The sequence below is a fragment of the Anastrepha ludens genome, chromosome 2, assembly GCF_028408465.1.
Source record: "Anastrepha ludens isolate Willacy chromosome 2, idAnaLude1.1, whole genome shotgun sequence".
In the NCBI taxonomy this organism is placed as follows: Eukaryota; Metazoa; Arthropoda; class Insecta; order Diptera; family Tephritidae; genus Anastrepha; species Anastrepha ludens.
Window position 1 is genome coordinate 107,071,002 of NC_071498.1, and position 16,573 is coordinate 107,087,574.

Here is a 16,573-nt window from a genome sequence, read left to right on the forward strand (position 1 = left end):
CAAGAACAAATTGTGGAAGAATGTGGTGGCGAAGATTTGGTTTTGAGAGAAAATGTAGGCAGACGGAATTTCTTCAAATGAAAATCCAGTAGGAATTTCTTTCAATTTCGCATGAGAGCTAAATAAAATGTGGCGCAAGTGAATGTATGCGAAATATAGAAACACTTGAGCTTTGTTTAGGTTAGAAATACATTTTAAGCTTTCACTTCGAATGCCTCTTGAAAACTACGTGGCAGGAAATAAGTACAAGGTGGTCCATCGAAGTAGAGCTTGGAAAGTTATTTGATTCGCCTAAAATAAAACATTAAAATACGCATGCACATTTTGCACATATTTTTATTTATTTTTCTAAAAAAAAAAAAAAATTTTGCGACATGGAACCGAATTTCATAAAAATTACTCCCACTTAAAATAACTTCTGTCTCCAGTTTTATCAAACCCAGTTTTTAGTATAATACATTTTCGCGAATATCGGCATTTATCTCACCGATGACTATTCCAATTTCTTTTTTCAACACTGGAATGGTCTCTGGATGATTAACGAAAAGTGTATCCTTAACGACGCCCACCAAAATTGTGCAATGGCAAATCGCTTGTCAAATCATTGTCTCGCTGATAGTTCCAATTTTTTAAAATTTTCGAATATTTTCAAATCTTTTTAATAATTATCTACTTTTTTCAAGTGGGGTCGTTTTCACTTCGGTAATTTGTTCACCATAAATACAGGTAACAGCAGTAGAGTAAAAATAACAAAAGCGATTTATTTTGTTTTCACTTTTGGTTAATGGAATATTAAAATGCATAAATAAAGATAAACAGTTTAGAGAAATTGAAACAAGATTGTAAAATTTAGATATCAAATAAATAGACCAAATTCATTGATGAAATTTTTGGTTTTGCGGCTTAGAGTGTGATATCTTCGGTTCTTTTTAAAACTTATGTAATTAATTTTTTTTTAGTTTTTTGTGATAGAAAATAGTTTTTAAAAATTCTAATTTACTTTAAAGAAACTTTCGGAAAAATTTTTATTTTTTTTTTTTGATTTTTGTTTTGGTATTTTTGTCACTAACAGCTGAGACTATCACTCCACTCCAATTTTGTTTATTATTTTATTATTTTTGCCATTAACAGCTGAGACTATGCTTAATAAACCCCGAAAGTTTCATAGTGGGACTTCATTACTTTTTGAGTTATAATAAGTGGGGGATTATTTTGAAGGGGATGAAATTGATTTACAAGAGTAAATAAAGATTTTTCATTTACAACTAAATTTACCTTACTTTTTGCCTACAGAGTATGTCCAGTGAAAAATCAGTGCAAAATAATATATTTTCAATAAGGCAAAAAAACTGTTCTCAAAAATATGAAACAAAAAATATAGCTACTTTCCAAAATATTTTGCAAAAAGTTTCTTTTGTGAAAAAAAAAACTAAAAAAACTGTAAAAATGTAAAAATCCGAAAATATTTCACTTTTAAAAACTTTATATCAAAGTTCTGAGCATTGCACAGAACTCAAATTAACAAGTTTGTTTTAAAAATTTTTTCAATACTCTTCGAATATACTTAATCCAAAAATAAATAAATTTTCAGAAAAATTCACTAGAATATCCAAAATATATTTAACTCATTTGACTTGGAATCGTTCAAAAAACTTTATTTATCTGGTTGTAATCGTAATTTTATAGTTCGCAATCTCATCTCAAATTCGTATTGAGTGTACGAGTAATGAGTTGCATTCAGATCCAACTTATTTTTAAAACTTTATTCCCCATTTAGAAATCCTACTTCTGATTTTTATCTGATTTAAAACTATTGATCGCAATTACATGAAAATTTGGTCGTACTTTATCATGATTTTATAAGAGTTATATCGACATTATTGTTGAATAATTTTTTACCTCTTTATCTGCTTTTTATTGCGTCACTAATAAACATTTTGAAAAAGCCACATTGTATTCAAAAATATTTGGCTGAACGAACAGCTTTTTCATTTGCGCTGAATTTTGAACTGCTGCAGGAGACCCGGTAAAACTTATGATCTTGGACCTGCCGAAAGCCGGTTTTTAGTTGATATTTTCTGTCCCCCGAGTGCTTCGTCATAGGAACTATTCGTGTGGTACAAACTAGGCTACATAGGCCGAATGAGTTACGGCGATAAAGTGAAATTCAGAACTCAACTGCATTCAATTAAAACCCTCTATCAACAGTTTATCCGCTGACTTAGTACTTATGTTATTTTTTCCAAGCCGTGTAATTGACACTGGGGCAAAGCTGATAGGCTTAATGTGCATCGCTCCCTAAAAACTGACCCCAAATATTGGTTGGGGAAAAAATAATGTCATGCTTTGTCAATTGAGCGCGACATTTAAACATATCTTGCGTTGTACTTACTGCATCGGGTCACACTAAACGGCGATTTGAAGACGATAATCTGTACTACAAGTGTCTCTTTGACAGTGTTGTGATCGTACGTTTCAGTCTTAAGCTATAGCGCGTCAAAGATGGAGTCCACCAAGCAAGAAATTCGTCACATTTTATGTTTTTGCTACCTTAGAGGTAAAAATGCAACGAAGGCGGCGGCAAAAATTTGTGAAGTTTATAGGCCTGATACTGTAACGATTCGCACAGCACAGCGTTGGTTCGATCGATGTCGTTCTGGTGTAGTAGATGTCGAAGATGCACCCCGTACTGGTAGGCCAATCGTCGTAGAGACTGATAAAATCGTTGAAATTATCCAAAGATACCGGCATGTGAGCATTCGCTCGATTAGTCAGGAACTAGGTGTAGACCAAAAAAGCGTTTGGAGCCATTTACAGATGATTGGATTCCAAAAAAATCTGGATGTTTGGGTGTCACTCGTGTCGACGCAAAAAAATCTCTTGGACCGAATCAACGCTAGCAATTCTCTGCTAAAACGGAACGAACTTGACCCATTTTTGAAGCGGATGGTGACTGGCGATGAAAAGTGGATCACGTACGACAACGCCAAGCAAAAAAGATCGTGGTCGAGAAGCGGCGAGCCGGCCCAAACCATCGCCAAGCCCGGATTGACCGCCAGGAAGGTTTTGCTGTGTGTTGGGTGGGATTGGAAGGGAATTATCCACTATGAGCTGCTCAAATATGGCCAGACCCTTAATTCGGTCCTCTACTATGAGCAACTTGACCCTTTGAAGCAGGCGATTGACCAGAAGCGGCCAGAATTGGTCAATAGGAATGGTGTTGCGTTCCACCAGGACAACGCTTGTCCTCACACATCTTTGATGACCCGCCAGAAGCTACGGGAGCTCGGATGGGATGTCCTATCGCACCCACCATATAGTCCGGACCTGGCACCAAGTGACTATCATCTCTTCCGGTCCATGCAAAACGCCCTTGGTGATACCAGGGTGGTCTCGAAAGAGGATTGCGAAAACTGGTTGTCTGAGTTTTTTGCAAATAAGGAGGGGGGTTTTATAAAGTGGGGATAATGAAGCTGCCTTCTAAATGGCAACAAGTTTGCGAACAAAACTGGGCATATTTGACTTGAATCGGATAATTCTAAGTACGTTAAATATTTCTTTTTCCCCAATCAATATAAGTATGCATAGTTTTATCCATGCCGCAATTCGCTAGAATCTCTTTGGTAGTGCAGCGTCAATCTTTGCTGGCTTGCAGGAAATGGAAAAAGAGACAAGTGATTGGAGAATGAATGTGAGGCGGACTTGGGAGGTTTTAGCATACAACCTATTCTGATTTTCCTGCCATCACAAGTTATGGAGAAAGCTAAAGCAGCTACTTACAGGAAGTGGGCTTATACATACAGATTATTGTGCTTACTTTGGCCTAGGCATCTCGGCGAACGAAGAGCAGAGAATTCACTGAGATGCTCGGAAACAAATAATCGGCTTTTTAAAGAATTACTAAAAGACACTGTTTATTTTTCATTTGGAAGACAGATTCGTAGGTTCACTTAAAAATTTATGTTGGAGCTATAGAGATGAGGGAGAGTTTATTCAGCATTTCCTATGAGAATGCTTCGCACCTCGAAAAATGAACCTCTAATTTCTAAAGAATACGGACCGTTTAGCCATAGTTTTGGTGAAGGAGCTAATTGAATTTGACAGAAGTTCAGGCTGTCTTAAGGGACAGAACGGAGGAAACATTTCCTCTGCTCAAAAATACGCTTCGGTAGCTACGATTGACCTCTTTTGAAAAGCGCACAGTTTAATAAATTACACCTATTATAGATAGTATTTAAGATGCCTGAACAGCCAGTGTGTAATTATCTGAAAAATTTACCATGAAAGCTCTTGTGATGCCTGCTAACTAATCAAATTGTTCATCATCTGGCACTTCCGCACACGCCACATTTGTCCGCCATCACAATAGTAGTGAGATCGACTTTTCGGTTGATTTTACGGCTATTCAAAATATGCCCACCACAGTCTGCAGAACTGCGTTAAACTGCCTACGACGGACTACTGTAATAGTTATAGTGTAAATATTGTTTCTGTTTGTACTTTTTTATATTATATTAAAGCTCTCCTTGAGTTGCTTAACCATCTAACCCAGACGCTTGCTGTTATGTGTGTTTGGGGTAGTTAAGAATTAGGTTTGAATCAGTAATATGAGCCTGCAACGAGGGTCATACAGGTAGAGACAATGAACGAGAGATGCTCAAAAGACGTAATAACAACAATGACTGTAAGTAATGCTGGCAGACCGCATTTTGAGTCAGAGATTTGTTTTAGATATTTATTAGATTCACTAGTTCAAGAAATTCGCCGCTAAAAATCATCAGCAAAGCTCTCAAACCTCATCATTTGTCACCCTTAGCAGCCATTCTTATCTACGTGTATATACAACAACGACTAACTCGCTATTTTTCCCTACCGGGCTTTCGCTTTCACCTATTCAAAGGTACTAGAAGAATTAAAGACACAGTGCAGTGAAAAAGTCTATAGGTAGGCGAGCAACATTTAGCAGACCAAAATGGAAGTATTGGTGAGAGTATTATATTATACAAAACAAAGAAAACGATAGTACCGCAAATGCAGCAAAAATACAAAAACAAAAAGCGTAAATAGAAGAAATTTCTATGGGAATATATAAATGTTTCTACTTCATCCACTTATACGCCTGAAATGTGACAAATTGCACTTTATTGGTACGTGTGGGCTCGTATTCTGGATAAAAGAAGGAATAAAGTTTTCTTTGAGAAAAATACACTGCAAATAAAATGTAAAAAATATCTACAAAGTGGCCAAGTTCTCCGGCGTAGTGCGACGAAGTGAGTGAATGCGCGTTGCATTTTTATCTCTGCCGCAGTAGTCACATAACTGAGTTGTGCCCTAGTCGCGGAACGTGCAACACATTCTAAGTATTCGAATGTGAGGAATTCCGAAATAGAAAGATAAAGAAAACATAGTTTTAGATTTTAAGAATATAGAAAAATGATTTACTCTACCTTAGATGAGTGTAAAAGTTGAGAAAGATTTGAAATTTCAATTTGCTGCTGAAATTTAGCTGCGAGTTAAATAATAAACATAAAATTTCCTTAAAGTTGTTCTTATAGAGAATCAGAAAGGGCTTGGGAAGAAAGATGGAGATTGGAAAAATAATAGTAGTTTTAGTAAGTCATATATATACGAATTGCTTTAGAGGCTACTGAGGCTTGAGGAAATACTGAGTTCAAGCACTTAACAGTAATAATTTACTGAACAAGCAAAAAGTATTTAAATGAAAAAAAAAAGAATTAGCGCCTTTTTTTATTCTAATATTTCAGAGGGATTCACAGAATTTCATCACCGACTTATAAGAAGTTCAGCGTTTCAAGCTCTATGCGGAACACTATAGGGCCTGGCTTTTGGTAACTCGAGGTAAGAGTCATGATTAATTTGCAACAGAGTGTTTCTATGAGAATCAACTTTGGAGGTTGCACGAGGTCATCCAAATAAGAAGGCAGAGACAATTGCCTTGTTTTTTCAAGAAAATGACTCACATACAGAAAGCTGAACTTTCTATGGCTACCATCCAAGAAATTTGCTTCAAATTGGTCTTGGTCTTTTGGGATTTATTTTTTTGTCATTTTTGTATTAGACAAATATTTAGTAATCTCTTTCACAAGAACTGTTGGTACAAAAATGCATACTAGTACTCAGAGAGCTGCCACTAGTCGCCACTAACAGTGGCAAAACGGATTAGATCGACCGCAATTAAAAATTCTGTATATCCGAGTCTGATAGTTCCTCAAACTTGCCTAAAAGCGAGAGTCAAGATGTCGGAATTTTAGTCACATGAATGTAAGGCACATTGAAAACTCGAAGCTTGGTTCCAATCCATTATTCTCCGTGCTGTTGCTACTCAAAGCACTTGGACGTTTTCCGAGTAGAAACTTTGTTAGCTCGGGAGGATACCTCACTTACCATCGATTCTCTCGTGACGAAAAGAACTTTGCAGAACTACAAATAAATTGTCTAGCGCTCACTAAACTGGCCTGATATCCACCTGCCCATGTTAAGACTGCAGGTAGCCGAGAACCGCCATACATCTAGTATCAAGTATCAATCAAAAAGTTCTCTAAGATGAATAATGAGAATGTAAATGTTCTTCCTTTTAAAGTGTATTGCACCACTCAGCAGGCAATCGATTGTTTCTTTGATAGCGGCTAATTCGCTTGGAGAATGTTGCGGTCAAGGGACAACCACTCTTCAGGCCATTTTGAATGTTCAGTTATTTGCTGACAGCTGTTTTCCTTGCACGCGTTTCGGCTCATCATCGATTTTTACCTATTCAAAAAGATGGGTCAAAGAGCCTGTATCAAATTTTGTGTGAAAAACGAAATTAAGTGCGCGGATGCATTCCGAATGTTGACTGTGTCAAACGGAGAAGCTACTTTAGACCAGAGCAACGTTTATCGGTGGTACAAAATGTTCTCAGAAGGCGGAGAAGATGTGAACGACAAAAAGCGTGCCGTACGCCCGAACACTTCACCAACAGACGAAACAATTGATGAAGTGAAGAAAATGGTATTGGCCAATCGTCGAATCACCATTAGAGAAATAGGTAAAGACCTAGACTAATCGATTGACTCGTGCCATTCGAGTTTTTTTCAATGATTTGGGCAAGAGACGGGTCGCCGCAAAATACGTACCACAGCTGCTCAATTTCGACCAAAAGCAGCATCGCATGAACATTGGCAGTGAGATGTTGGACTCTGTCGGCGATGACACAAATTTGCTCCAGAGGGTCATAACTGGTGACGAATCGTGGGTTTATGGTTATGACGTGGAAGCCAAAGCTCAATCATCTCAATGGAAGCTGCCGCACGAACCAAGACCGAAAAAAGCGCGCCAAGTTCGGTCGAATGTAAAAGTTTTGCTTACCGTTTTCTTCGATTGCAGGGGTGTTGTGCATCATGAGTTCTTGCCACAGGATAAAACGGTCAATAAGGAATATTACCTGCAAGTTATGTGGAGTTTGCGCAAAGCAATCCGCCAGAAACCCCCGGATTAGTGGAAGAACAAAAATTGGCTCTTGCAGCACGATAACGCCCCTGCTCACACATCGCGACTTTTTGCCCAAAACAACACACTAATGATGCCACAGCCACCGTATTCCCCAGATCTGGCCCCCCGTGACTTTTCTTGTTCCCGAAAATGAAGAGGCTCATGAAAGAACGACGCTACGCTACGACTGACGAGATAAAGACGGCATCGAATGAGGAGCTGAACAAGATAATAAAAAAATGATTTTTTGAAGTGCTTCGAAGATTGGAAAAAACGTTAGCTCAAGTGCATAATATCTCACGGGGATTACTTTGAAGGGGAGAAACCAGATTTTAATGAATAAATAAATAATTTTTGAAAAAAAAAACAGAAAATTGGCGATACTTTTTGAACACACCTCGTATATATAAGGTGTTTTTTTAGCTGCATCAGAACTATCGATATCGCTAACTATGGCTTGACAGCTAAGAAAAGCAAACTGTGTTGACATTTCTATTCAGTAACGTTTGACAAGTCATCATCAGTCGTTTGGCGTCAGAGCAATGCTTCCGTATTGTGGAAATTTACTTTGAACAAAAAAAGTTAATCTGTTCCCGAAGTTCATCAGGCACTGCGGCATCATCGGCGCTTCTTTCCTACGAAATAACGAGGGACCTCATTTTTCGTTTTGAGTTATTTCTGGCATGTAAGTTAAATTCGGAGACTTCGTTATTTAGAAGCTTGTAGTATATTAGAATTTTATGGTAAATATTTGTGGCACGTTTTGACCCCTTATATCCCGTTCTTATAAGTCATTTTTGCGAGTTTCTGAAAAAGAGACAAAAAAGGCCCATTTGTTGAAGAGTTAGAGGGTTAATATCTTCCACAAAAGTGTTGCTCATTATTTTTTACATGGTACTGTCAAACACTTCAAATACCTAAAATGTAAGGATCACATAGTTTCTTGTGCCTATCTACTATATCAAAGAATATGAAAGCATTAAACCCCCCTAAAACCTAGTTAAGACGTAAACTTTCAAATTTCTTTTTAGTTCTCGCTAGCAAAATCCATGCTCAGAAAAGTGAGAGTTGTTTTTATTTTTCAAAGAGCGTACTCTTCTCGTATTTATACGTTGACATTTTGCTTTTCGAAATAAGAAATCTGAATAAATTTCCCTGGTGCCGAAAGCAACCTAATTCCCTTTTAATATATACAATGTAAATAAAACAAAGTGCGCTGAGTCACTTAGGAATTAATCAAGTTTGGAAAAATAAAAATTCAAACTCACCAACGGGCAGGCTCACTTCATAAAAGAAGAGAAACGACTGACCACAAAATATTTAACATAGAAACAAAAACGAAACCCCAACTTAACAACATCGCTTACAAAATAAATAAAATTAAAGTGACACAAAAATGCGACTTCAAACTTTTGCTTAGTTGAAAATTTCTAAAGTATTATTTTTATAAATACCTACACTCATGCACGTATGCGTACATACACACCCACACGCGCCACTAACTCCTTAAAGGGCATCTGTGGCAGGCAGGCAACTAAAGGGAAATTTGCATTTCCAATTTTGCATAAAACCCGTCATCAGCTGTTGTCAGCTGCAAACTCACAGCGAAAAGAGCGCATAGCAACAACAATAGCAGTAGAAAGTAAGAAAAAAACAAGCAACCACAGCTGCCCTCTTTATTTCCTAGATTCCTGTGTGGAATTTAGCTACCGCCGCCTGCCGTCACCATCAAAGCTGCTGCCTGTAGAAAACTTCTAAACTAAATAACGTCTCGTTATCTTCGGCATTTGTGGTCGCCACTGTGTTGCCTTCAGAACTCTGGTGAGCAAGTAACAATTACAACAGCAATAAAATAGCACGACAGTGTGCTGTAAAGAAGTTGTTGCTGCCCAACAGTTGCTTACACTTTCGCATTTGTTTAATGACGCTAAACAGCATGTAGCGGGTGTTTTTTCGAGGCATACGCAACTTTCTGTTTGATATAAAACACGAAGCGATCAATGAATTTAGCCATATTTGGCTTGATTCGCTTGTAACAAAGTGGGATTGTAGATCGTCAGACATTTTCTCAATATTCAAGCAATATGGCCCGTTGTACTTTAAGCGATAGGAAGATACAGGTGAGATGGGAGTTCAATGCGCCTCTGCAAATTTCTCATATTCTTTAAGAACCTTAGCAGTTTTTCGATGGAAATAATTGTTACTCGTCCATTCTCAATACATTTGACCCGAAAATGTATCATCTAAGTGGGGTGAAATCCAGGCAGCGTCAGAGAAAATAAACTATACTTTCCTCTTCATCCAAATGGATGGATCGACAATGATGCCTATGGTGACCATATGTCGTCCTCATGGATTATGCTGCGCAATTAGTCCTATCAGGGCTTTTGTCTGATAAGGTATTTCGCTACCACCCTGCCGAAGGAACCATACCTCTAAAACGAATTCTGATGTCCCCCAATTTGGATCGAACGAAAAATCCCACTTTGACCCAATTAGAGTGCTCCAATCGAGTCCAAATGTATGACCGACCGCCACTAACTTTACACGGCCGATCCACCCATGCCAGTGGCACACCCCCTGGAACTCCCCTGGGGGGTTCCCCATACAATCATTTCAAAATATCACCATTTTTGGCCTTTACATGAGAAAAGAAACTAAAAAGTTCGGCCCAAATTGGGGGACATCAGAATTCGTTAGGTATGGTAGAGGTATGGTTCCTTCGGCAAAGTTTCTTATTTTGATCCCAACAATATGATTTTCACAGAGCAATGGGCGATTTTTTTGCCTCCCCACGAAAGACACTAAAAGTTCGACCCAAATTGGGGGACATCAGAATTCGTTTTAGAGGTATGCTTCCTTCGGGAAAGTTTCTTATTTTGATCCCTAGAATATGATTTTCACAGAGCAATGGGCGATTTTTTTGCCTCCCCACGAAAGACACTAAAAGTTCGACCCAAATTGGGGGACATCAGAATTCGTTTTAGAGGCATGGTTCCTTCGGCAAAGTTTCTTATTTTGATCCCAACAATATGATTTTCACAGAGCAATGGGCGAATTTTTTTGCCTCCCCACAAATCGACCCGGCCTAAAATATATATATATATATATATATATATATATATATATATATATGTATTCCAGTGGTTCTTAGGTGCGATATAGGGTATCCTTTATTTGTTTCGGTTTCAGTAATCAATAAGTTTAAGATGAGTAGAGGATTAGCCTTCTGCATCCGAGCCTTTCGCGACCAGGCAGACAAGGTTGTATGTCACTGATGGAGAGTTTATACCGTCCTCACTAATGGTAGCTTCCAGATAATCAATGGCATTTGGTATTTCAGGGTGGACCAGCGACTCAAGATGGCGCAACAAAAGTATTTCAAAGAATCAAATCCCATGATGTAGGTAGTCAATTGACCGTCTTTGTGAGATGATTCCGTTACCAAAAGTTCGTAACGATATTACTGGCACCATTTACAGATTACGGGACTTTTACTGGGAAGCTAAAAATGGCGAATAGTTAGCCTCTAGCGCTCAACATTGACAGTAACGCTGACTTCATCTTTAGTAATGAAAAATCCTATCCCCATAATGCTTTCAAACAGTGCATCTCGTTGAGATTTTTCTCACTTTTATTTAAAGAATTCTTCTTCCTTTGCTTAACAAACAAAATTTAATTGGTGGAAACAAATTTCCATGATTTACAAATGCTGTTACAGTGTAAATTTTTGCTCCGTAATTTTCACCAATTACTTCCCAGTACATGTGAAGCCTGAAAAAACAGCCGCTACATGCGCAAAAGTAAAAGGCTTAAGTAATGAAGAAAATGGAAAATGTATGTAGAGGCGATGCAGACAAACTTAAAGTAAAATTAATATTCCGCAAACATTTTATTGCATACCTTAAGGCAAATTAGAATAAACAAACAACCGAATGCGAATGCGTCAAGTTTCTGGTGAGTGCACGCACACACGGCCAACAAATGTTGCCACACATCCTTGCATACAGTTACACATTTACCTTTCTACAGGATTCTAACAATAACGGCCTCTTTACAGTATTTTCTTGCTGCTCTGCGCTGGTGACTGGTGTTCGAGCAGCAAATTCTTGATAAATAAAACACACAGTATTTTCTATTTGATTACAGAGTTATAAGGTGGGTAAACCGAGTTAAGTTTTTTGGTGAGCTGTAGTAGTGTTGCCAAGATGCAGTAGAGAAAAAAGTAAATAATCAGTTTATTTCGTTTTATGTTCCACAAAAAGACAAAAAATTCCTATTTGTGAGGCTGGAAGTGGGCTAAATTTCTTAAGATATATAGAGAAGAGTGTTAAGATATTGTGAAGGAAACAGTATTGCTGTATTTTTCAAACACATCTTATAAATATCTTAGATAGGAAAGCCTCAAAATTTCGGGTGCATTTACGTCCCATGAAGAGGTAAATTTTGACTCAGCCAGCTGCCAAATACCTGTTAATATTCAATTGGAAGCCGTTTTTTTTAAGGAGGTTAAAATCAAAATGTCAAAAACATCATCAAAGGTGCCGTCGCACCAGCTCTATGCAGGCATGCTCCCACTAACACTATAACAATCCTCCTGCTCGGCTCAATTCCAACTTGGGAGCGTGTTAACATTCTTCCATCAAGGTGAAGTCGCATTTATGTCTATTGACACAACAGCCACCTGCGTCCAGATTACTCTCGCATGAACGTATGGAGGTTATATGTCATCTAATGTTTTCATAAGTGGTTCTACAGCAAATGGAACATCGGAAATAATTTCGCAGGTATTGCCGACATGTCAAGGTCTGATACCATCGTGAGTATTTGGCTCAGGCGGCTGTGATTTGTCGTCAGTTCATCGGCAGCCTACCTCCAGTCGAAAGCTGCTGTTGATTTCTTCGATGCATATTGCGTTGCCACTCTGTGTGTTGAAGTTATATCACTATCATTATTGCAAATTTTCTAACTGCATTCCCACAAGTAAATATTTGCTGCGATCATTTTGGTGAATAGATTATGCGGGCACAGCTGACCACCTAGTAGTGCTTCAAGCATTGGGCGCTCCTCTGCAGAAAAAAAAAGTGTTCCGCACTTTCAATCGCGTTGTTGCAGTTTGGGCAGAACGAGGTGTCCTCGAGATTAAACCGATGCAGGTACTGCAAAAAACAACCCTGAGTACTCAGTATATGAGAGAGATGGTAGTCAACATGTCGGTGTTTCCTGGTCACTCATAGCCTAGGGGTCCAGTATCCGTTTATTGACGATCCCATCTGCTTGGCCATTCCTCTATTGAATGCAGTAGCTCTGCAGATTTTTCTTGTAATGTTGCTGAGCTTCTCTCATGCCATAGAGACGGCTCAATTAATTTGCCTGAATGCCAGCTGGTAGTTTACCCGCGAAAACGCGTATTGTGTTTCTTGAAACCGCTGTGTATCCACGTACCACCCTTATTGCACGTCGGCGAAGTACCTGTGCTGCGTGTTGTATGCTAAAATTTTTGGCTCCGGTCCATCTAGGGGCAACATAAAAGATTATGGAGTCTATAGCCGTCGAAGTCATCAGCAATTGCGCTTGCTGCAGATATGTGTTGCTTGTAGTTAGCTAAGTCGCCTGTCCATTATCACGTCTATCTATTAGCGACTCCTGAGAGAGCATTTCCTGGGCGCCGATAAGTAGTTTTATTTTTCCTTTTTTCACCGTGCACTGATAAATACCGTGCTACCAATACCAATTGGGATCTGCCATAAAAAAGGCTTGAAACTGTAGGTCCCTCCATTTGTGGAACAACATCAAGACGCACACCACAAATAGGAGGAGGAGCTCGGCCAAACATCCGAAAAGGGTGTACGCGCCAATTATATATGTATATAATACCAATTGGGAGTATGAGAGCGCCTTAGATATTAGTGGTACAATACGTGATATCGAGATGTAGGTGATCTTCTAGTGCGTATTATCCCTTCGTTTCTTTGACTCCCAAACTCTACCTTCTTTTCCTTTAACTTTTATTACTTTATATTTATTTATCTTATCCAATCTTATTTTGTCTTACGTTAATTTATATTATACTATCTTAACTTATCTTATTTTAATTTATATCCATTATCTTGTCTTAATTTGTGTTTCGTATTTCGTATTTGGTCTTATATTAACTTATCTTATCTTATTTGGTCTTTCCTATTTTATCTTAGCTTATTTTCTATTTTACTTTATCATATCTTTTGTTATCTTATTTTAATTTATTATCTTAAATTGTATTTCTTATTTTATCTTATATTACCTTATCTTAGCGTATTTTATCTTCTCTTAAGTTGTCTTCATTATGCTACCTTGTCTTATATAATATTTTGTTACTTTGCCTTATCTTATCTCATCGTATCTTTCGTAACTTATCTTAAATTATATTATCTTCAGTGCTTGAAAATTGTTTGTGTCTTCTACGATCACTGCTATATTTTGCGCTATTCGTTCCTCAAAAGATATTGCGGCTTATGGCATTAGTTGGCTTAGTAAAAGGCTCTAATTCAGCTGAGACAAGATTATTATAAAAGAAAATTATCAAAATCCTTTGTGATAATCCATTAGCAAAGATTTGGTGCCGAAGGGCTAGAATCTACAGTATATCCTACTATACTGGATAGGAATGCCAGAGAGACCTTTTTTCTTCTTTTTACTCCTATTTACTTTAACTACTTATGCTTGCTTTTGATTAACTGCGAGTGCTTTTGAGCACCTTTACGCACCCTTGCTTTCGACAACTGCATTAATTCCCCCAAAAAGCTGACACTAGCAACATTGGCAACACTGCTGGAAGCGAAGAAGCCAGCTATTGCGGCAAAGTTTGTAAGCTTTACTACCACACACTCGCACACATATACACCCACATTTAGTGAAGTGAAGCAATACATACATAAATATTCATTCACAGACTCATCTGGATGTAGCGGTGCACAAAGCAAAAAGGATATCCCAGCAAAAACTGGTTGACAGTGCGTATGGAAGGCGACAAAAGAAAAAGCCAATTTAAATTAAGCGCCACAACTGTCAAAGAAGTGAGATAAAACTCATTAAAGACGAAAGCTGTTGGTGTCTACAACGCAAATGTAAATATTGTAGAACTCCAGAACTCCAGTGCAATGCCTGTTAAAATTTAGCATAAAGTGCAGGATGTGCGGGCAAATGTCGTCAAAGTTTACGTATTTAATATGCTGGCTGGCAGGCTGGTTGACTGGCTAACTGACAGAGTGACTGACTGACTGACTGATGGACTGAGTGACTGTTGCTTTGTAGCTGCTTTATTTGAGGCCCTCATTTTTTGACACAAAAGTTTTCATTTGTTTTATTAACTTTGCTTCGGGTCGTCGTCGTCGTTGGTTATGCTTCATTAAAACGCCGTTTATAAAGTGACGACCCGGCATATCTTGATTTTGTGTTACAAGTGACTACCAACCAAATGCGTACTTTCAGCAGAACGCTCCCCTCCTCTCTCTCGCTAACGCAATATGGGCGCGCTGAAAATTCAACGAGCTGGCGGAATGTCATTGATCATGCGCGCGTGTGCCTACGCGTTTGTGCTAAGCATAAATAAATTGGAATTTAAAATACCGTAAAAAAATAAAACAAGCAATGAATACGCTTTGGAAAAATCAAATCAACAACTGTTGGACGTATCGCCACTGTGCGCCGCTGGGCACATGAAATTATGACAGTGTGAAATGTATTTTAGATTTACGAATGCCGATAAGCCACGATAAGGCATTGTGTCTAAAAATTTAAATTCACTGCCGCAACTGGAAAAAAGGACTTGCAAAAAAAGAAGAGAAAAATTAACATAAACTTAATAAAGATTTTTTATAGCTGCTGCTCACTATTGTCCATTCGTTTACAAGCATTCGCTGGTTATACAAAACGTTTTAAAACGCATTTATGGCCTTTGAGTAAAATTATTAGTCGTCAACAATATTGTCGCAGTTGTTGTGCTGGCTTTTGTTGTACTTCAAGCGTACGTGCTTCACACCTTTGCCACCAGTTTGCTGCAAGCTGCAAGCCCATTGGCTTCATTGGGTCTTGAGTTTGAATGAAAATAAGTTTTATCACCACTGCACTCCCCCTTATTTGACCAAAAACTTAAATTCTATTAAGTTCTGAAAATTCTCCCAGCGATTTCTTTCATTATAAATTATTATTACTTTTGCTACAATAATGTATTTCCGTTAATTGTGTCCAGCGGCGTTGAGATTGCTTGCCAGCATGCGAAGAATACATCCGTTCATACAACAAAGTGGAAGTGGCGCATACCAGAAAATTGGGAATCTTTGGTTTGCTAACTGATACTTGGGCAACTTAGATTGGGTAGGGTAAAAGACAGGGCAACCAGCTGTCCACAAATTTTTTGTTTTAAGAACACTTTTATTGCAAGCTGTAAGCAATATTTATTGAATAACTTATCAGTGGCTTCAAAAAAAGGTTTTTTTCTCAATTTTTTTTCGAAGCGAAAAAAGCGACACACAGAAATAATCGTTTGCATTTATTTGAAGGCATGATTGAAGAGTAATAAAAATTTTTTTAACATAAATAAAGAAACAAAATGGCGGACATATTAGCGATCTCGCACAGCTTCTCGTTGCGCGCTAGTAAAACGGCGTTAAGATTGCGGTCGTAGTTTTCAGCTGAAACACAAAAGAAAAATATTGTCTTATTGAGAAGGCTTCCCCGCATATAATAGACTACTCTTGTATAAAAATATGAAAAAATGAACACACAATTAATTATAAAAAAAAGTACTTTTTTCGCTTTTTTTCCAAAAAAGGTGTTAAATAACATTAAAAAATGATCTTTTTTTTGTATTTTGTTAGTGAATTAGTTGCGCATTTTAATTATCTTTATATAGATTATCGGTTTGAAACGATAACTTTCGTCGCTTTTTTTAATCTTGCACGCTATCTTTAAAAACATGGTTTTGAGAAAACGTGTTTCAAAGTTTTCAAAAGGTGAACAGGATACTCACACGTGGGACGGTACACAGGCCTGTAACTCCGAAATCACTTTGAAGTCCGCTATAAAATTTTAAGGGCATATTCTC